The sequence below is a fragment of the Artibeus jamaicensis genome, unplaced genomic scaffold (assembly GCF_021234435.1).
Source record: "Artibeus jamaicensis isolate MK-2021 breed Jamaican fruit bat unplaced genomic scaffold, CSHL_Jam_final scaffold_369, whole genome shotgun sequence".
Classification (NCBI taxonomy): domain Eukaryota; kingdom Metazoa; phylum Chordata; class Mammalia; order Chiroptera; family Phyllostomidae; genus Artibeus; species Artibeus jamaicensis.
In genome coordinates this window covers 12,012,325-12,035,809 of record NW_026522042.1, presented here as the reverse complement: position 1 = coordinate 12,035,809, position 23,485 = coordinate 12,012,325, and the positions used below count along the sequence as shown (strand labels likewise).

Below are 23,485 nucleotides of genomic sequence, written 5' to 3'. Positions count from 1 at the left end.
ACGGTTTTCTGAGCAGGGCAAGCTGGGGCCATTGAAAAGGCCTTCGAGAGGGTTCAAATGCAACAGTGGGGCCGTCCACAGGCTTGGAAAGCTCCTCTCTGGGAGCCGAGAGGGTGAGGTCCCTGCCCTCGCCTGGATGAACGTGACATCAGGACCGTGTGACAGAGGGGCAGGTGATCAGGTTCCCCTTACCGCCAGGTTCATGTGCACATCATCCTTGGTGTTCACCTCCATGAAGACAAGAGCTCTTTAGCTGAAAGAGAAAATGATTCATTTTAGCTCAACGATGACAAAAAAAGAGACGTCATTTCTGACTCACTTTGCAGCACCGGCAGGACCCAAGTCACCGCACTTCGGGGACAGGCACACGGCAGCTTGAGTGTTTTGGAATCACTTTCCTGGCAACTTCATTATGAAATAATTTCACACTTACAGAAAAGTTGCAAAAAAGGGTAAATAAACTCCCCATAGACCCTTTACCCAGATACCCCAATTGTCAATAATTTGCTACATTTGATTTACCATTCTTTTTCTTTGCTTTATGTACAAATTATTCTTTTTTTCTGAATCTTTTGGGAATAATCCTTAAATAGTTCAGCATGTTTTCTTTAGAACAAGGACATTCTCTTGCATAAACACAGTGTAATGATTAAAATCAGAAAATTAACGTTGACACAGTACTATCATCTAGTCTACAGATCTTGCTGCAATGTTGCCAGTCATCCTAATTGGGATTACAGTCTCTGAAACTTGGCCCTGGAGACCTTGGCTAAAATCTATTGACAAATCCAGCCACCCTCATGGCTGAATTGGGAATTTGGCCAAGTTTGATTCTGTCTCCTGGGTTCACATGAGCGTTGGCAGAAGGCCTTTCAAAACGTGAATAACTTTGAATGAGGACAGGACTGTTCACTAGGCTGTTGGGTATGAGCCCATCAGTAACTGTTGCTCCTACCTTGCTCCTCCCAATACATCTGGTTCTCGGTTTCACATTAAGCCATTTTAAACTCAGGGGACTGACTGGCCCTGGTCTGTGAGGCATACGGTGGCAAATGCTAATAGTATATACCTGAGTTAGAACAAAAATGATTTCAGGACTTGAATCCAAAATAAGCTTGTGTGTATGTCTATGGTTACTTGTTGCTACATTTGATTTACCAATCTTGTTCTTTGCTGCACAGGGACAGCAATTCCTGATTTAGGGGTGAATTTTGTCTTGCACCTTCCAATGCAAAATTAAACAATCTAACTAGAGTAGTGAACCAAACAATGCTTCCAAATAATCTCTGTCCTCAAAATCCAGAATCCTAGAGATTATGTCCCTTGAAGACTTGAGTCCTGGGCATTCTCTACATTCAGTTGAGCTGACCAAACGGCCGGACCAGGACGTGGCAGACGGTGCTGTGAGCGCTGCCAGTGGCTTCGGGCTGCTGAGCACGTCTCCTTCACACAACAGTCCCGCTACTGGCCTAATGAATGGAAAGCCCAGACATCTTTGCAGTAAAAGCCTGTGAGATGACGAGGACCATTTGAGCATAAGACAGTCAGCCCCAAGGCATTTGGTAATGAGGTATCTGTCAAATCCAGAGCTTGTAACACAAATGTCTGGGGCAGCTTTCTCAGAAGCCACCATTTTTTTTTCTCCCATAGAATTCAGTGATGCTGAATTTTTCATTTTAAAAACTCTGAACATCCTAGAATGTATTTTGGATTCTGGGAATCATTTTAGGGCTCAAAGCCCTCTCTTTGATAATGTCCTGATTTTGCTCAGTACAACACCGGCTTTGCTCTGTTACTTCCTAAATAAGATCCAGACTCTTTTTACGCTCTTGTGGGATACCAGAGAGGGTCAGCAGAGGCTGGGAAAGGGTGCAGAGGGAGGGGGGCCCAGGGCAAGGGGGGCAGTGGAAAATTGGGAGGCAGAGGAGCGGCCGTAAGAGCTTTGGGCAGGAGGACGAAAAGGAGGTCAGAGTCCTTTCATTCATTTCTTCAGTTGAACAGACACTGAGCGACAGGCCTTGGGCTCACTTCATTCATATGTCATTTGTCATTTAAAAGATGCCTGACACACCATTTAGCTCTCGTCATTTTCTGCCCCAAACTGTGCACCTGCTCTTGTTCCTTCTCTGTGGCCTGTGGGGCGCACCCCTGCGGCTCTCTTGGCCTCCAGCTTCCTTCCAGTGGGGTTCCAGCCACGTTAGCTGAGGGTGGGAGGAAACACAGCAGGGGGACCGTTGCCCTTGCCCCTACCTTCCCCGTGGCTCAGCTCCGCCAGTGCCTGCGCCTCCGCCGGTGCCTGCGCCCCCGCCATCACAGCTGCGGCTGGGCAGCCTCTCTGCCACGGCTCCAACTAGCACCGGGTCCCAGAAAAAGCCCTCTCTGCCCATTTTCCTGTAAGAAAAATTCCCTGCCCAAGGTATGTAAATGGCCTTTTTATTCTGTTTTCTTAAGAATCCTAGATGAATCTAGCATGTTATTTCTGCTGACCCTAATAATACAGCCCTTGACCGTATGCAGAATTGCTTCCTGATTGCTCTGGACCAGCTAGAGAGATGTAAATTTCTGCACATAGTTTCCGACACAAGACACCACCAAAGTGGGGGGGGGGGAATGGGAGGGAGGAGGCATAATTTAACAGAAGCTCCTGGGAAAAAATCTCTTAGTCCTTTTACACACTCAAGTATGATATATCAGTCAAGGACCAACCAGATCACTGGCCTAGTGACAGTAGAAGCAACTTGAATGGCCCCATCTTATTTCTTACAGGACACTGAGTAGTTTTTCAGAGACAACAGAACAAAACTGCAAGTCATGTAGCCCAAGCACTTGCAAAGGAGAAAATGTTGCCAGTCACGCCAGAACCAAATTTCCTTCCCACTATGGAGCCAGAGGACCGGGACGTGACCCGAGTCTGAGTGCTGGGACCCTTTCAGGAGAGAAGGGCCCGTGCAGGAGGACCTGTGCTAAAGCCCCTTACCACATCTTACCATAGATGGTCAAGTTCTAGTAACCCTCCTGGGGAAACTGCCCCACCAGTGCTACTGCATACCGGCCCATTTCTCCCAACCCCTTAAGATTCACCCCAAACCCTTGAACAGAGAGACAGACGTGAGTTTTGCCTCCTGTCTCTTCTCTGGCCAACTTTGCAATGAAGCATTTCCTATGTTGGGCAGTGAATCCTTGCTCTGCACCCGCCACACCCTGGGAAGAGTGGTGTCCCGACAAAGAAGGTGAGAGTGCTCTCTGTTGGGCCTCCCCCAGCTCCTCCTGAGAGCTCCAGGCCCAGCGCTGGGCTCCCCACTTCCAGAGAGGACGTGCTAGTGGTCTCTGTGTGTTTCGATGAGGTCTGTCCTAGAGGGCAGAGGTCACGAAACTTTTCTTCAAGGTACACAACGAGTAAATATTTTCAACTTCGTGGTCCTTGAGTTCTCTGTTGTAACTGCCCTGCCACAAACAATATGTAAGTAAACAGGCTTGGCTGGGTTCTAATTACCTTTATTTACAAAAGTAAAGGGTGGGCTAGCTGTGGCCTGCAGGCCTCACTTTGTTGACCTCTGACACACGGGAAAAATGAATTTATTCTGGGTGTGTTCAGAAGGCACAAGTTGGATCAGGGTGTTAAAATCATAGGGAGGTGGATCTGTGCTCATTGTAAGGAGGATCTTTCGAATGGTGATCACTCTTCCCAAATAGATCGAGCTATTTCATGAGGCAATAGGTTTCGTGTCCTTATAACAATTCAAAGAGAAACTGAGTGCTGTAGAATAATTTTCTGCAAAACATGGAGAGCCCATCAGAGGATGTGGAAGGTAACCATGCCTGATACTTATGTCTACTCAGCAAGTGCTGCAAACGTAGTAAGTCTTCTGGAGTTGATGTTCCTAGAGGGAAGGGACTGAGTCATATCTGTCCTTGTATCCTGCCCACCCCTGAAAGCCTCCCACGGAGTTTTCAGCCTGGTGGGTGTGGCCAATACACATTTTATCCACTTGGCTCTCTAAGTAAAATCTTGCTTACAGATTAATGAAACTAATTTGTCTTCAGTACAGTCATCACTACTAGTTGTATTAAATTGGTTCAGTTACCTCTAATAAGTTTCAATGTTTGAGGATATTCGCTGAAAATAATAGACATAATAGTCATCATTTATCAAATTCTGAAAATATGCCAGCTATTGCGTTAAGAACTTTACATGCATTATCTTATCTAATTCTCCCTCAAAAATCTATGAGGTGAGTACTATTGGGGAATGTATTATCAGTATATTTTACTGATGAAAAAATTGAAATTCAGAGAAATCTTATAACTGGGCAATAGCATAACCAAAACTCCAACTGGGATCTCAAACTGGGATCTCTTTATGCCAAATGCTGTGGTCCAATCACAACTCTACCCTGCTACTCATTCATTCATTCCTTCTTCAACAAATACTGATTGGCTGCCTGTTATTTGCCAAATACTGTTTTATGTGATGTGAATATGAATAGTTCAAGTCCATGCTCTGAAGGAACTTGCATTTGTGAGGGGATAGTAGGGGTAGAGATACCTGCCACTAACATTGAGAAGGAACTAAATAATAGTTCATCAGAGAGCACCAAGATTAAAAAAGATAATAAATATTTTTTGTACATACTAGAACTTCGGGTACAATTTTAATTGATGAATTTACCAAAGCTCTTTCTTGTGTACTGACATTAGCCCAACTGTAGCCTTTAGTCTTGACGAATTGTCAGATACATTCAGAGATTCAGAAGGAAGCTCCAAGCATTTTGACAACTGACACAGCTCAGGTCTTGTAGATTTGTGTGTGAAGGAAGCCCTTGAAGGGAAAATGAGCCGGTAAAGCACCCAGGAATCATTCTTCAAATTAGGAGACCAGAGGCCGCAGAAGAGAAAGGGTGGAAACAACCAGTTCAGTTAACACCAAAAATAAATAAGAAGAAAAGAACTCTTCTTCTCGTTCCTGAAACAATGAAATATAAAGAGACTAATTCTATCTTCCTGCCCCAAGTACCAAAAATTAATATTTTTGACAAATGCTACAATGTAGAGAGAATGTCTGACCCCATACGAGGCTGAGGCAAACACACCAAATTGGGTCAAAGGAAGAGGCCTTGGTTAGAGGACATACAGTACCTAGAGTGGATGGAACCATAGGGAAATTCCAAGACCTCGATTGAGATTGAGATCAAGATTGACTGAGAGAAAGTAGGAGTGCCAGGGGTCAAATAGCGTAAGCAAAATAAATGGTCAGATCCAACAGTCAAGTCCTGACAGACAAGTCTGTCTCCCACTCCCAACAGCATTTGGAATGGGAGACAGAGCCCCAAGGTCAGGGGCTGAGTAAGCACAAGCCCTCAGGAGGGAGTGAAAGAATCCAGGATTTTGTGTCCTTTTGGGTGCCAAAGGCAAGGGGTAGGTGTGGATGGCCTAGTTGAAGGAAAGGTGAACTAGTTGTAATACTTCTGCAATTCCAGAATTCTTTTAGTTAGTGGATTGCTGTGAATTTCAGATTATTAAGGATTTACAGCATCAGCCTAGTATTATTTTTTTTAAAAATGGCTGGAAAACAGAGAAAGATAATTAGTTAGCATTTATTGATTGCCAGACACTGTTTTTGAGCACTTTACTGCATTGCCTCATTTAATCTTCATAAGTATATTTTGACAACCACACTTCTTAATAGAGACCTAATTAAAAATGATTAACACCGAAGTGGCATTTGGAGGGAGACTATAAAATGTGACTGGAAACAAGTGCTGGTCATTCATTCGTCTGCTCACATGTTTCTTCAGCCACTAGCTATTGAGCATCTAATGTTTGCTAGGTGCTATTTAGGGTCTGTGCATGGATGATTTTACTCATTTCATTGTTGAACAGAGAGGCAGTAAAGGAAACCAGGCAGGGACCGTGACTTGGAAAATCTGGGTTCCTTTTCTGGCTCTGCCTCTAACTGGTCCTGTGGTCCTTGGCCATGTCACTTTCTTCTCTGTTTAATGTTCTCCTAAAGTAAGGAGCTTGAGGTTTCTTAGAACTTAATGTTAAAGTGTAGAGTGGCTTCACAGTACACTGCAATTTATAATGAACGTTCACTTATATACCATTATTATTTTCTTCCACCGCAATTGGGTAAGTAATAATATTTATTATGAAGCTTTAGAGTGAAGATTTGTCCAGGCTTGAACCAAGTTTCTCTGTTTTTTCCACCTAGAATCCTCTGCCTTCTGGGCCCGAGTTCATGCTTAATTTCTGGAAGTATTACAAGAGAGTTGGGTGAAAAGTAAGTAGAGATCCAGGAGATATGGAAGACAAAGAGAAGTTGAGAATAGAAAGGAAGATGTGCTAACTCACGGGGGCTTGGTGTGCTGTCTCTGAAACCATTTAAGACTCTTATGATCACCAAGTGTTTTCAAAAGCACCAGAAGAGAAATCCTCTCTCTGGAGGAAATTACATGGAAACAAATTCAACTTCCACCGAAAGGCAATGAATTGCCTCGCTGGAGGCAGCAAGTGGGTCATGTTGTAAGGCAGAAGGCCTAGACTCAAGAAGAAGAAGAAGTTCTTAATGATTAGTATGGCCCAAGAATGAAATGAGCCACTTGGGTAGGAGATAAGCTGCTTGTTACTGTGGATGGTTCAGCAGAGACCACGTGAAACCCTAGAGGAGTCAGCAGCTTGGACCAGGACTGGAAGACCAGTGAGGGGGCTTTCCACTCCGAGATATTATGGCTCCTGGAGACTGGAGGCTTACCATTTAAGCGGCAGCCTGGGATCCCTACTTCAGAGTTTAGATATTTCTGCAGTCATCTGCTAGGAAAATTTGAGGCCATTTTCCAGGCCAAATTCAGGCCAAAGTCCTCAAATTATTTCTTTCCAAAAAGTTACTTATACAAGTCCTTGGCAGAATACCCATTCTGACCTCCTGGTGTTGGCATTTCTGACCTCTCATCCTTGACGAATATCCTGGACAGGAACTTCTCTGGAGGCCAGAGTTGAAACCAAAGTAGACTGTTGGGGACCGCCCTGCCTGGTTTCAGGAGCTATAACCCCCCCACAGCTAAGGCTGAGTGAGCAACCTTTGGACCATAAGCCACTAAGGAGACAAAGCTTATCTCCCTAACAGGAGCGCCGCTTCTGCTCCTTTTTCCATTACTGGCCTCCGATGCTTGATCAGTTAGCCAATGATGGGAAAGATTACCCAAGTGGGTAATCACCTAAGCCAGGTGTGATCACGTGGAGGCCCCAGGGAAGGACTTGGGGGGCTATGGAGAAAAGGAATGATGGATCCTTGCCCCCCCCACCAGCTTTGACGTAGCCTGAGTCCTCAGTCTGTCTGAGAGAAGTCTCTGAGAATTCTTTGGCTATCTGCCTCCTCTGCCTGATTTAAGCCTGAAAACAATGACAGAGGGTGGTGCAGCCTTGTGCTGGGAGTGGCGAGTTCCCTGAGTGATCTGGCTGAGAAAGAATTCCTAACAATCCTGTGAAGTCTGCTTTGCTTAGAATACTTTTAGTTAAATGATAAAGGCCCAAGCAAAAAATGATTTTATGTTCCCAGAGTTCTGTAGCCTTTTAGCTGACAAACTCTGATTTAGAAGAAGCCCTAATGGTTTTTTGTACCTATCTACTGTTTACTGCCTGACAGTGATTAATAAGTTGTACCTAAACTCCTGTGCAAAAAAAACAATAAAAGCCTGTCTAAGCAAGGGTCAGTGCGCTTTCTGTCCTTTTGAGACAGTTGCCAGGTCGCTCCAAGCCACTGTCCCCTTGAGAGGGTGGCCAGGCCATTCAGAGGCTCTCCCCTCTTGAGGGAGTAGCAGTGCCGTCCCTTTCCCTCCACAGGACTCGGTAGTCCGTGTGAGTTTGTCTCATGTCTCACCCATGACACCGCGGGCACTGCTGGTCAGTGCAAGTGTCAGTAGACCAACACATTGAAACTCTAGTCTCATCAGTCGACAGATACACAGGGTTGCTTTCATGTTTGCCCAGTGTCCTTATTTTCCCAAGTATTCTTCCATCTGCTAGCTTTACCAGAAGCACATGGGTCAGTTGGCATTCTCTGAGAGTAATAATTGTTACAAGAGAAGGTATATGGAAGTGCTTTCTCACAGTGAAATACTCAGAAAGGTTAGAGGTTTTATTATTGTTATAACTCGCTCAAGGTCACGGTACAGCAGAGCTGTATCTGAATCCAATGACTTCAAATTCTTTTGGGAATTAGTGTAAAGTAAATAAAAAGTACTACTATAATTTCAGAAGAAACAGTCTAGGTCTCCTTGATTGACTTGCAGGGAAGGGTAGAGTTTAGAGCTGAAGTTTTCAAGAACAACAGCAACAAATCAAGATCACTTAAAAGCGGAGTGGCTATTCCAGCCCACTGAGTAGCCACGGCATGAATGTGAGTGTGCACAGATCAACCAGGGTCATCTGGACTGGGGCCACTGTCAGGGTGAGGTGGCCACTAGCAGCAGACCTGAATGATGCAACTCTCTGCTTATGTTGGCTCAGAGACCATGAATCTTAGCCAGAGAAGCCTGTAGCATCTACAAACTGGGTTACAATCCTAATTAAAAAGGGACAGTAAAACAACAACCTCCAAGAGATGAAGAGGCATTGTCCAGAATTCTTAAGGAATGGCTTAAAAATAGCCCCCAACTGACTGCAATATTACAAACATTCTTAAAATGTTACCTTTGTCCTGATCTCCAAATCCTCATGAGGGGGGTCTATGAAAAGGCTCCTTAAGCATCTAAACCTCTAATACTGTAAGTAAGGAAAGAACACACTCTTTTAATTAAAAGAAAAGGTTATTAGGATGTGGTCATCTGAATCAAACACACCTTTTCACCTAGAAATATAAGAGAATAAATATTTCCTGGTTTTAGTATCCAAGGTTTAGGATTATTTATGATTAGCAGTTGAAATTGTTCCTATTTTACACTGCGTCATCCTGAAGGCTTTTTAGACAGGAAAGTTAGGCAGAAAAGATGTTTTCGTTTTCCTGTTACTTCAGGCAGTTGGGGAGCATCTAAATGTCATTTGCCTCTGGCCCCTGAACTGTTTTTCTCCCTTGCATGTTGGGGAACACAGCTAATCACTGTGGTGGAGCAGCAAATAATGAGCACCTGTCGATCCCTTCTGTTTTCCAGTCTGATTGTTTGTTGACTATCCGATGTAGCCTTTTTTAGGGGGAGTTGAACTTGGCAGAGTGACAACTGGGCTTCTGTTTGTTCTCTTGTTTCCAAGATTAATTTGAAAGTGCAGGTGTTGGGTGAATGGTGATGGGAATGGGAACATCTCAAACCATTAGGATGAGAACTGAAATATCCACATGGGCAGAATGGACTAAGTCCCCAGCTGACAGAAATGAGTCCATGTGCCTTCGTTAGCCTGAGAGTGGCCCATTCAGTTTCTATAGTCCCCATAGATCCGGGGCTCTGGCTCCCCAGAACCAGGAGGATAGATCATCAAGCCAGATGACTGGCTTCACTTTGAGCTTCCTTAAGCCTGCATTTGTTGCAATGGCTTCATTCCAGGCTCTTCTTTCTGTTTTCTGCTCAAAGGTTTTGACGACATCATTTTCTGAAGAAGCCCCATTGCATCAATCATTCATTTTTATTAAGACAAATTTGTGCGTTGGTCCATTGGATGTGTAAAGGATTTTGAACCAGAACAAAAGGTATACATACGTGCCACTTGGGCCATTTTCTAGCCATGTGACCCAAGGAAGATAAGTTCTTTGAAACTCAGTTTCTTCCACCGTAGAGTGGGAATGCCTTTGGCTACTTCTGTGGATTGTAAGAATTCAATGCATGGTATCCGGGGAATAGCAAAGTCATTAATAAATGCTAAAGATATTAACAGTTCATATCAATTGCACCTTTGTTGTGTCCCAGCAGCTACGGACCTCCTGAAGGAATCTTGAGGAAATAAAAACCATTATTACTTCACTTTGCTGGCAAGAACCAGAGAGATGGGTTAAGCACTTGCCCAATATCCCAAAGATAGGAAATGTTTGTGCCAGGATTTCAAAGTCCTCAGACTGGCTGTTACTCCCCATAGAAAAAGAGTAGGCAGTGAGGGTTTTGCCACCTTGGACAAGAACTGCTTCAATGCGATGGAGAGCAGGATGGCAACAGGTTTGGAGCAGGGCAGTTAGGGGTTGGCGAGACTGAGCCAAAAGGAAAAAGGATTCATGAGCATGAACAACAGTGTGGTGATTGCTGGGGGGAATGAGGAGACAAAATGGTAATGGGAAAAATGCAATAAAGATAGAAATATATGGATCCTGAGGCAACTTCTAAGACTAGTGGAACCCCCTCTGCTTCCCAGGCCCTCTCTTGTCGGCACCGCCTCATTCATACCCGAGCCAGAAGCAGGGACAGACAGAGAGTGACACAGTGAACAGGGCAGCGCCACCATCAGATACCTAGCAGACCAGCTATGGAGCTGGGTCTCACACTTGGCAGTGCACTTGGCTGAACACACAAAGGCAAGTGCTATGTTCCACGTGCATGCCACTAAAAAGATTTCCTATGCTCTAAAGTTATTTCATTAGAAGGAAGGAGTAAATACTCTTAACTACAGATCCATCCTACTTAGATAATTAGAAAACAGAAATACAAATAGCATGACCTTATTACACTATTCGGTTGGCCAAAAAGTTAGTTTGGTTTTTAAGTAAAAAAACGAGACACATTTTTCATTTTCACCAATAACTTTATTGAAACACGATTCACCGTTTTGTTCCACTACCTTCTGCCATCTTTCAGGCAACTTCATAATTCCACCTTCCCAAAACTTTTTATCTTTTTGAGCAAAGAACTGTTCCAGATGCCTTTTGCAGTCTTCCAGGAAATTGACATTTTTTTCCATGAAGAGAATTTTGTAAAGACTGAAATAAATGGAAATCTGAAGGTGCCATGTCTGGTGAATATGGCGGATGAATCAGAACTTCCCAGCCAGGCTGTAGTAGTTTCTGCCTGGTCATCAAAGAAACATGTGGTCTTGCGTTATCCTGATGGAAGGTTATGCGTTTTCTGTTGACTAATTCAGGATGCTTTTCGTTCAGCGCTGCTTTCAGTTGGTCTAACTGGGAGCAGCACTTGTTGGAGTTAATCGTTTGGTTTCCTGGAAGGAGCTCATAACAGAGGACTCCCAGTCCCACCACACACAGCATCACCTTCTGTGGGTGAAGACCAGCTTTTGGTGAGATTCATTTTGTTTGCCCCACGATCGCTTCTGTTCCACAGTATTATAAATACTTTTCATCACCTATCACAATTTGTTTTAAAGACAGAACGTTGTCATTGTGTTTCAGTAGAGAATCGCATGTAGAAATACAGTCAAGAAAAGGTTTTTTTTTTTTTTTTGCTTAACTTAAGTGGAACCCAAACATCAAAGTGATTAAAATAACCAGACTGGTGCAAATGATTTTCAACGCTTGGTTTGGATATTCTGAGTTGACTATCTCCCATGGGGTATAACATTGATTGTTCTCGATTAACATCTCAATTTGATCATTATCAACGTCACCTGGCCTACCTGTTCCTGGAGCATTGTCCAGCAAGAAATCTCCGGCATGAAGCTTCACAAAACACTTTTGACACATTTGATCAATCACAGTGCCTTCTCCGAACACTGCATAAGTCTTTTTTTTGTATTTCAGTTGTGTTTTTAGCTTTCTTGAAATAACAAAGCACAATGTGCCAAAAATGTTGTGTATTTTCTCTCATCTTCAACACTAAAATGGCTACACAAAAATTTAGTGATTTTGATAAGTTTTTAAAAAATGCATGCTGATATGACAGCTGTCACAATACAATCTAACAAAGTTTTTTCAAATGAAGTTAAAGACAACTGAACACTCCTAGAACCAGCTTATGGGAAAATCGAATGAACTTTTTGGCTAATCCAATATTACCATTGGGTCATTCTGCAGACATCCACTCTCCACAAATTGAAAGTTAGTACTGGTAGTATGTTGCTACCAATACTAAATTCTCTTGAATCCAAGATATTAAGGCAGCAACTGTTTTATTAACTCATAGCTATAGCTGACAAGGTATTCAACTCAGATAATAGAGGTCATGGCAACTTGCTCTTTTAATTAAAATTCCACTGTGTTGTCCATCAACTAATAAATGAATAAACAAAATGTGGTATATCTTTACAATACATTTTTTCAGAAAGAAAAAGGAATAAAGTACTGATATATGTCACAATGTGGGCAAACCTCAAAAACATCACCCTAATTGAAAGAAGCTAGTCAAAAGACCACAAATACTATGATTCCATTTATATGAATTGTGCAGAAAAGGCAAATCTACTGAAAGAGCAGGTGGATTAGTGGTTGCTAGGGCTTGGGGATTGGGGAGAAAAGAAATGGAAAGTGACTGCTAACGTGTATTAAGTTCCTTCTTGGGGTGATGGCATGTTTTAAAATTAGATTACGACAATGGTTGCAGAATTCTACAAATATACTAAAACCACCAGAATCCAAGAAGCTCTGTGACCTACTCCACAGTGCTGCAAGCCAGGCAAAGTCTGAACGCTTGCTTTAGAATGTAGAGGGCAGGGGCCCACGGCTTGGTAGATTTACTGAGAGTGCCTCATAGGTTTGTTCCTGGCTCAGCATCTTCAATGAGCAGCTCCGATGAATGCCTGCCTGTTTGCTGATTACTTCTTGGCAAGCTGCCTCTTCAGGCAAATTAATATGTGCCTTGTGGTTGATAAGGCCCTTATTGGTTCCCCCCCATTGCAAAACAAAATAAAATAATGATTGGATAACTTGCCTGTGGTGGTGGTTGAATTTGTTTGCTTTGGCTTGGCTTGGCTTACAGCTTACCAGCAACAGAATCAAAATGGCTAGATTCAAAAGCAGCTGTGCTTTCAGCAAAGTGGAACAGTGAGCCAGGCAGAGTGGGGAGGATTGGCGGGGCCAAGGCCAATGCAGCAGGAAGGCTCTGTGGCGGGGAGGAGGGAGTCATGAATTGTGGGCAGCCCTTTCTACTGCAAGCTTGAGTCTGCTCTGGCACCTCTGGGTTGGCAGGCGGCATCTGATCACTTGGCTTCTGTGAAGCATGTCTGGCAAGACAGAACATGTGTTTCTGAGGGGCTGGAGCTGGCCATGCCGCTTGGGCAGTTCTCTCAATCCTTCTTGCCAAAAATCACTTTCCAGACAGAAGTGGAATTTTAGCTCTAAGACTGTGTAAAGCCAGGAATCTGGCCACAACCCAGGACACAAATAGAAACCTTGCAATGTCATTTATTTTCTACTATGGGTTGGATTATGTCCCCTCAAAAGAGTTATTAAAGTCCCCCATTACCTTTGAATGTGACCTTCTTTGGGAATAGGATCACTGGAGATAGAATTAATTAAGATAAGGTCATACTGGTAAGGTAGGCCCTTAACTCACTGAGATTGGTGTCCTTACAAGAAGTAGGTAAGAGACACCCAGAGAGGGTGACAGGTGATGACAGAGGCAGAGATTGATGCAGCTCTGGGACAGCCAAGGAACAGCGAGGATAGACAGCCACCACCTGAAGGCAGGACACATTCTACCCAGAGTCTGAGAGGGAACATGGCCCTGTTGAAACCTTGATTCCAGACTTCCAGCCTTTGGAATTGTAAGAAAATGAATTTTTGTCTTAAGCCACCCAGTTGTGACACTTTGTTAGAGTAGCCTTAATAAACTAACAAAGTTTGTATTGGGATAGGCTGGGTATGCTTGGGTAAGCCCCTTACTGTAATCAATTCACACTTCTTTTTATGAACCAACTTAAAATTTGATTGCATTTTTAATCAGTGAAAATAGCACATACCCTATTCTAGTGCCACATCATGTCCCCTTCCAGTGGGACAGTTTTCTAATGTCCTATAAGAAGTCAGTGATGGTGTTCTGAAATCGCTGTTCTGAGGTCTGGTTAGTTTTTATTTAAAGAGAGCTCTAACTACTTGAAGCTTTAAGAATGATTAAGGAGACTTGGATGCTGGACAGATGCAAAAACCTCACAGGACAAATGGTGTCAAGAGCACACTTACAACTCTGGTACTTCCCCAGCAGGAGTGGAGGGCGGTGTGGCAGAGGGGTGGTCGTGGACCCTCCGCCTTCAACCCTCATTCTGGCTTTGATGTTGTCATTAGTGTGCATCCCAGAAAGGTCATCAGACCCTCTTGGGGCCCCTGTTTTCTTCAGGGGAAGTTGTTTTCAGTTTTCTAACCTATCCATCTGACATGGAAGAAGGAAAAGATAAATTAATTCAATCTCCAGTCCTCGGACCATCAGGAAAAGCTTTTTGCAGCCTCCAGAGCAGCTAGTCCCTTAGCTCTATGTCCAGAACACTCATATCTATCAGCTCCTGCACACTCCAGGCTCCTGCCTCCTTTTTGTAGAACACAAACTTCATATTCAGAAAGGTCACCAGCCCAAAACGTATCGTGCAAGATCTGGATATATTATTTTATTTTATTTTATTATTTTTTAAAAAGCAAATCTCAGGCATCTTGTTATTTTACCCCTTTCTATTTCACTGTGTATTCCTAGCAATTGTGACCATATTCGTATGTTACCATACAGTTATTTTCATAACAAACAGAAGGAATAATTTCTTGGTATCATCTAATATAAATCTGGTTATATTTTTGCAATTCAAAATAGGAAACAAATTGGTGAATTAGCTTGTAAATTCCTGAGTTGAAAGGAACCTCAGATAATCAACTTCCATTAATACCCACTCAGGACAGAAAGCTACATCCTATTTTTAAATATCATAGAACATTAGTGCATAATGAGGGACTTTGGCGGTCACCCAGCTCAAAATCTCACTTGATAGATGGGGACACTGAGACCCTGGAAAGTCATGTACCACGCACAGTCATGTGGCAAGTGAGAGGCCACAGTAGAATTAGGGACCCATTCCTGTGATCCCCATTCCACCCTAAACTGTCTCTTCTGTAACACAGATGCCATGGGCTTTCTTAGTAGTCAAATCTACTATTTAATTCCAAAGGAATTTTCTCTGGCTCACTAAACTCCCAGTAACTGCAATTTAAGCCTGTTTGCTCTGTGCGAATAGAGCCCAACTAGCCCGGACTTTGGTTCCACTAACGTGTCCTGCTCCTGGAGACCCTGGTTAAGCAGTGTGTTCAGCTTTCCCAGTAAGACTGAGCAGCCCTCAATCTGCTCACTGCCCACAGCGTTTGCTTTCTTTCCTTAAAGAGTGCGGATCAGAGAATGATCTCCCCTCTGGCGAGACAGTGGCTAGGAGCACAAAGAAGTCTCGCACACACGAGGTTTCACTCTCATTTTGTGCCGAGTGGTCATGAGAATTTGCCATCAGCAGAGAATGCATTTAGAAATAGGCCCTGTAGTCTTTCCAACTATGTTTATTAAAACACAAAAACGGCTGTTGTTTTTTTTTTTCACATTTGAAAATGGAAAAGAAACCAGGGAGCAGAGACAGAGTTGAAATTGAGCAAGCTCTGGAAATGTTCCCTGAGGTGGGGAGGTGCTGCTGAGGGATTCTGCTGGCTCCTCTCTCCGTGGAGGTCTGGCGCCCAGGAGACCTTACTGCTCTCCACGGGCTCTGGAGAACAAGGTGGTGGCTAAGGGGGACAGTCCCCAGGGTCTAAAGAGTGTCTGGATGAAGTACAACTCCAAGTTATGGAACTAAAGATTAAAATAGCAACCAAAAATCAATTGATAAACCAATTGTCTCAACCGTGTGATGTCACAATGTCAGTCCGACTGCTGTTGTGACTGAAGTAAACACCTACCCGGCTGGTGCCTCTGGGTGATGATAGATCAGGGCACAGCCTCGATGAACCGGGACTTATTTCAATGAGCTGAACAAACAAGTGCCTTCTGCTGCGTCTCACTTTTTGATGAAAAGTGCAGTGGTGAGACAGCAAGCGGGGATTGCGGCTTTCTCAAAACAGCTGCCGAGGGAGTCGTGCCCCGAATCTGCTGCATATTGGAATCACCGAGAAACCATAAAAAGTGCAGATGCCTGGCTCGCCTGCCACCAAGCATTTGGATTAAATGGTGTGGGTGCCTCTGGAGCATTAGAATGAATTCGAATGTGTGACCATTTGAGAACCATTGCTCTGAAGCAGTTCTCGGGACTGGTTCGATGATGCCCCCTAGTCATCTAAACAGTCTGTGTAAATTGGGTGGAAGAACATTGCTTTTTCCTTGTCTCTACTGAACCCCAAAAGAACAATCCATTTAAAGCTTCATAAATAGAAATATAATTTCATGTGGTTTAGAGTTTTGTGTTATTTTTCCTGAGAGAGCTTCTTGGTTCTGTTGCTCTTAAAATCAAAAACACTAATACCTTTTTGCTATTCGGTCACAAAAACATAGTAATCCTGTCCTAGTGAAGTCGGCTAGGGGAAAAGCAGAGGGAAGGGGGTGGAGGGAATGCATACAGAGGATGAATGAATGGCACAGAGGACAAATCCAAGCTCTCAGTGCTTATTTGTGTCTTGGCCCCTCGACTTCCTTGACACATGAGACATTTCTGGTTGTCTTGTCCTACAAAGCTCATGACCTAGTTTTTTTTTTGTTTTTTTTTTTTAACAGAAACTTAAGTATGTGCCCTGACCTGGGGTTGAACCTTAAAGCTGTTGGTGTAGGAGATGATGCTCCAACCAACTGAACCACCAGGCCAGGGCTTGACTGAGTTTACATGTGCTTTAAGGAGGAGAGTCAAGGGAGCAAGAGGGAGACACAGCTGTCTCAATCTGACTGATCAGTTTCTGCTCCCCATCTGTCTCATTCTGTCCTAATGATGTTGGCCACTTGAGCCCTGGCTCTTCTTCCTTGTCCCTGATTCACATTTTCCAATCAGCTCCACAAACCCTCATCTCAGGCTTCTGAGTCTCTGCCCATCAGTGCTTCAGCTGCGGTCTGTTAAGGCAGCTCTATACTCTTCCTGCTTCTCCAGGCCATGTTTCCTGCTTCTCCAGCCAGAGCCCAGCCCCTGGATTGTCTCATCACCTCTGTTATACGTGGCCACCTTGGTGTACCAAACCTTGGACAGCCAGGTGACATTGCTCCCCACTGCCTTTCGTTGCTTGGTGGACGGCTATGTGTGGGATTGTCAGGGGCCTCTGAGGACATCTGGTGTGAACAGCTCTGCCCAAAACAGGGAGAGCAAGGACAATCAGACTCATTACCTTGGGAATTGAACTGGGAAATGTAACAAGAAAAAGAGAGCAGCAGTGAGTGTAGACTTTGAGGAGTTACGAAATAGAGAGAGAGAGATAGCAGAGTTGTCACGATTCTAGACTGAGCTGAAATGACCGGCAAACTGAGTGGTGAGGGAACAGAACTCTGAAGCAGGAAAATAATGCTCAGAATCAACATAGGAAAAAGTCTTTTGAGAATTTGATGAAAGCCACAAACTGCTCCTTTCCCAAACATTGCCACACACACGACAGATTAAATACTATATATGTATACAACAATGATGTTTTGTAAGCATTTGGGGGAATTCATGCACTCCTTAAGGTCCATCCCTGGCCACCCCTGGGGTTCACAGAGGCCCGTTTATAAGCCCGAAGGGCACGAGGTAAAGAAATTAGCTGGTTGTGGGAAGAGAGGCGAGTAGATCAGGAGGAAGATCTCTAGAGCAGGGTTTCTCAACCTTGTCACTACTGACAGTCTCGGGTTGGCTAGTTTTTTGCTCTGGGGATGTCCTGTGTATTGCAGGATATTTGGCAGCACCCCTGGCCTCTCTACTCACTCAATACCAGGACTGACTTCTCAGTCATGACAGTAAAACTCTTCTCTAGAAAATGCCAAATGCCTCTGGGAGGCAAAATCGCCCCTGCTTCAGACCTACTGCCCTGCAAGTGGACTGGTTAATGGGAAAAGCAGCATCGGGGTGAAGACTCGGCAATGTCAGCTGCTGAGATCCCTGGAATGGAACTTGGATCTGGTTTCCTGCCCTTGAGAAGCACAGTTCTTATTAGACTCCTATGTCTGCTCCTGCTTTAGCTGGCTAGTTCAGGCAAGGCCATTCTTTCCCGTGGTCCACAGACTCCCATGTGCATCCTAACCACCTGGAAGGCTTGTTACAATAGATCGCTAAACTATACCCCTTGAGCTGCTAACTCACAGATGTGGGGTAGGGCCTGAATGATTACCTTTCTAATGAATTCCCAGGCAATACTGATGCTGCTGGTCCAAGGTCTGGACTTTGAGAACCACTGACCTACAGCAGAAAACAATGCTGACCTAAAACCCTTTATTCTTTTAAAAATATATTTTATTGATTATATTATTACAGTTGTCCCATTTCCCCCCTTCATTCCCCTCCACCCTACACACCCCTCCCCCACCATTTCCCCTTTTAGTTCATGTCCATGTGTCACAAGTTCTTTAGATTCTGTATTTCCCCTACTATTCTTGCCCTCCCCCTATCTATTTTCTACCTATTGTCTATGCTACTTATTCTCAGTACCTTCTCCCCCCTTCTCCCACTGTTGCTAACCCTCCATGTGATCTCCATTTCTGTGGTTCCTAACACCCTTTCTTGAGCTCTTCCAGCAGAAGCAGATGGTGAAGGGAGACAGACTGATGAGAAAAAGGGACATCGCAACAATGACTATGAACCAATGATGTTCAGTGCCCTATCATTTTTGATGAAGGATGCTATCAGCAAACCTTTACTGAGGATGTGAACTTAGTGTGAGGCATACTTCACAGTTTTTTAATCCTCACAGAGACTCGGAGATAGTAATAGTTATTATGTTCCTCATTTTACTCATAAAGAAAATGAGGCTTGGAGGTTAGTGATTGGTCTAAAGACCACACAGGTTTGCAGGGACTGGGCTATCGCGTGAACCCCACATCTGTTTAAATAACAAGTCTGAATCTTCTCCACTTTCCAAGACTTTTTACAAGCAACATAACTTTCTTTTTGTTATAGAAAATCTATATGGGATTTCAAAATAGAAAACAGATGAGAGTAGTTGAAAGGGGACAAGAAAGAGCATGTGACCAGTCCCCTCCACACAGCCTCCAGTCTGTACCTTGTAGCCTGTCTGTCTGTCGGGCGAGGCCCAGCACAGAGTCCAGGACTGCTGGAAATCCAGTGAGAAAACCGTCACCGTACACAATTCTGTCTTTCCATTGGCTCATGAACATCTCCTTCAACGAGGACATTATTATTGGATTATCTGCACATTTGAGTACATACCAGGGAAGGCTAACCTCTGACTGCGAAGGGGCATTTAATCACGAAGTAACAAAGCGAGGCAGTAGAACAGACATGAGGACAATGGCTGCAGTAGGTCAGCTCCTTTACTAATAGGGCACAATCCTCTTCAGTGGGAGCCACCCAGGAGGAACCACCTCGAAACATTCAAGTGTGAAAATATTAAAATATAAAACCCATTTTATAGACTAAAATAGCCATTCATACTTGCACACACACATTTAAAGAGAAGAAAGTTCTGGAAAAGATGTTGAAAAATTCAACGGCCTGTTCTGGGCTGGGGTCTAGGAATGAACTCTCTGGCTCGAGGCTTGGACAAATTTGAAACTGTTCTGACAAAAATCATAAAGGCTGTGTATCTAAAAGCCAGAGATTAAAGAACTGCCTTTTAAAAGACATCACGGTGGTATCAGTTTTACAAGATGAAGAATTCGGGAGATTGGCTGCACAGCACTGAGAATGTAAACACTACGGAACTGTACTCTTAGAATGGTTATGATGGTAAGTTCTATGTTATATGTATCTTACCACAGTCAAAAAAAGAAAAAAGAAGCTAATCAAGGTAACCACAACGTTCTCATTGAGTAAAGATGGGTAGGCAGAAAGTTCCTTATTTCATTATTTGATTTGTTTGCTGTTTTGCTGGGAGAGGAGGAGTGGAAGGAAGATCAGGAATTTACAGAAAACAAGATGCCTTAAAATGAATGCATATTTTGGTATTGCTAGTCATTTGCAGGGCATAAGTCAATGAGATTTTAAAAAGTTATTTGCAAAAAACATCCTGTGTAGAGAATAAAAAATATCTATGCACTTACTCTTATATCCTATTCTCAAAGACTTAAATCTCATTCTGTTTAAGATATAATGCAGCACCGGGTGGAAATAATTGTATGGTTCAGAGCAGAACCCTGGGTCATTCAGAAATTCTTAAAAGTACACTGTTACTGATGGAGGTTACTTTATTTCAGAGCATCTGAGAAGCTATTAATTGTTTTGTTTGATACTATTATTCTATTCACTGCCAAAAATCTTCCAATTAAATCATGATTTTTTAAATATGTACCCCAATTTCAAAGATAATAAAATGAGTATAAAAAGGGTTGGTGTGGTTGGTGTTGAAATTGAAGATGTATGGTTGAAGAAGATGATCCATCATACTTAATTAATAAAGAAAGTTTGGTACATAGGAACATAAACATAAAGAAAAATTTCCCTGGAAAAGCAGACAGATGGAGGTACATATCTCAAACATTAAGTGAAGCCAAAGTAAGGACACAAAATGCTCATTATATTCTAACATTTATGACGCCATAGAATAATTTGCATTGGAGAGGCGTCTCAATGGATATGACGATTCAAAGATAGCCCAAGATATTGGGCTTGCCATTCCAATAGGAAAATAAATATTACATATATTTTTTCCCTTGGTAGCCCATTAATTCTCCAAAGAATTTTAGATATACTTGTGTTGCATTCCAGAAGCACATGGAATGGTGAATAAACTGGAGCATTTGCATAAATGAAATAATGAAGTAGAAACTGAAACATCATTTAAAAATGAATAAAGCAGAGGAAACAAAATCAGTATGAAAAAATTGAATTGGTGAAAATTAAATGATCAACATTACATACAACTTTTAAATAAAGGATTATAAACTAATGTCTCTGCATTAAATTCAATTAAAAATTAAAAAATTAAAAAAGAATAAGGATTGTTACATGAATTTTTGAGTTAATCTCAAGTTTAAAATCACATTAAATTAAATTAAATGCTAAGCACAATGGTTACTCAAGATTTGCGTGAAAAGAAATAATACATTATTAGGTGGATTACAGGCTGGAAGAACCAGATGCAGCTCTTTATGTAAATGATTTCATCTGATTCTTTATACTTAAGGGTGGGGGTGGCTTCTTATTAGATCTATTCAGTTTAATAAATGGAGAGAAAGGTCTTCTGAACCTCATTATGCTTGAAGCTTTTCACTTCAGGCAATACTTATTTTTTAGAAAGTCTGTAGTAATCCTTTTGAATAGTGTAAAAGATTCGAACGATCTTCACCACCCATTTCCATCTACCAGTTTTATAATCAGCTGTACCGTGGCATTTAGGGTTATACAATCACTATTCACAGGAGTCATTCATTCCTGAGGAAACAGAATAGGTAATATCTTGAATGCTTCTTTGCCTGGTTTTCTCATCCTTGGAATATAATATGAATAATTCAACTCCTTTCAAAAAAACCGAAGATTGATTCTATATAAACGATGCTTTCCTGGGGACTGGAAAGAAAATATGCAAAATATAGCCCTATTCTTGATGAACTTAAGTCTTATTACATGGGGGGTGGGAAGGAGGGTAAAAGCTGCATGCAATGACTGTCTTGCGGAGCAGAAAAACACCCCATCAGCTGGGAGGTACTGCTAGGGTGTGCTGGCCAGCTTCTGCACTGAGTGCTCAGCAGTTAGGCCAGACCTATTTTAAATACTTTGAATATTACATCTGAATAAATGATGCAGTCCAATATCCCTTCTCCCTTTCTTACAAATATGCCTTACACGGGCAATCAACCTGTGGCCTGGGGCCTGTATGTAGCCCAGGATAGCTATGAATGCGGCCAACACAAAATCGAAAATTTACTTTAAACCTTTTATTTATTTATATTTTGCTCATCAGTTTTTATTAATTATTGTGTATTTAATGTGTGGCCCAAGACAACTCTTCTTCTTCCATGGTGGCCCAGAGATGCCAAATGGTTGGATGCCCCTGGTAGTGCCTTGTTGTACCCAACCCAAGAAAAGAGCATTTCTCAGCCTCCCTCTGGGTGGCTGGGTGGCAGTTTTGACTAATGAGATTTGAGCAAATGGCACTAAGAACTTCCAGAAAAGCTCTTTCAAAGAAAGCTGACCCAGCTAGCCCTGCCCTTTATGCTGTCCCTTCTTCTTGCCTAGGGCACAGGCTGGAGGCTGGAGAAGGAGCTGCTATATTGGGAGTCCAGGCGACTAAGAGGAAAGACTGAAGGAGTCTGAGGCCTGACGCTATTGTCTGGTTACTTCGCCAGCCCCAGACTGCCTGACACTGGCCTCCTTTTACCTGAAAAAAGGAACTCCCTTCATTTGCTTCAGTTCCTAGTGAGTCAGATTGGGCGTGACACACAGTACAATACAGTGCTAACAGATGCGCCATTGTCAGGTTCAAAGTTGATTGGTTCCACATGAAGCCATGGGGATTAGGAAAGTATTATAAAAAGGATACGATTTGGGGAGGTAGATAGAGGTGGAAGGAACAAGAAAAATTATTTTGTTCAATACCCTTATGAAGATGAAAAGACTCAGGTTGAGCAAAATTCAGTTATTTGTTTAAAATCTCACAGCAGGTTCCTAGCAAAGTGAGGCTGGGTTAATTCTCTTGGTATCTTGAAGACAATAACATCCATGAAATATTACAGGATATGTGTTCATTCGAATATCATTTTTGGATGTGTATATACACAGAAAAGGCTAATGATTCACCAAAATTCTGGTGATAAAACCAGGTGCCACTTCAAGTCCTTAATTTCCAATCCTTTCCCTCCCTTTACTCCAAGTCTGATCAATTTTCCCTTCTAAATCTGTCCTCAGGGGGCCTTCCTAAGGACACCCCCTTAGGTGTGGACCATGCCCTCCACCACATCTCCTGACTGGGTGCCAGGTGCTTTGTTCATCCTCCCACCCAGCACGGTGTCATTCACTCTCCCTTTACTGGTCTCTACCCCTGCTGTGCCACCAGGACAGGGATCTTGTCCAGCCGTGTGACTCTTTGGTACTTCGTGGCTACTCAATGACAATTCAAAGCCTACGCTTGGACTTAGAAAATAATGTCAATTCTCTCTTGTTTTCATTGGGTGTGTAAATGTCTACGTACAAGTGACTTTTGGAAATGTGTACCAGTCTGTGGGAAACCTCTTCAGAAGTGAATAGGCTTAACACAAGCAAATGAACAAACAAAAAAACCCCAAATCTAGAAATGCAGACATCCTTCATAGGGATTAGCACATACAGTTTATTGGATAGAGGTGTTAGCAGCGAACAACACAGATTGGCACTTTCTGAAATAGATTTCTCAGGAGAGTCTAAAACTGTTGTACCGAATCTATCTGGGATTTTAGTGGAAATCATCGAGCGATCCCAGGAGCAGGTGCTGACGTTACATTGTGTGCTCGTGAAGTGCAGAGAAAATGACGGGTGCTATTGGCTCCAGAGTCTCATCTTCCAGCCAAAACAA

The 23,485-nt window shown here is 43.0% G+C and overlaps 1 protein-coding gene across 2 annotated transcripts in view; it reads right to left on the bottom strand.

Annotated features, from left to right (window-relative positions):
* Positions 1-23,485, bottom strand: part of PRLR (prolactin receptor) — a 151,190-nt gene that overhangs the window by 41,586 nt on the left and 86,119 nt on the right. For both annotated transcript variants that reach the window (XM_037129049.2, XM_037129052.2), the window contains exon 2: positions 193-253. The gene's annotated coding sequence lies outside the window, so the exon portion shown is untranslated. The remainder of the gene's footprint in view (positions 1-192; positions 254-23,485) is intronic.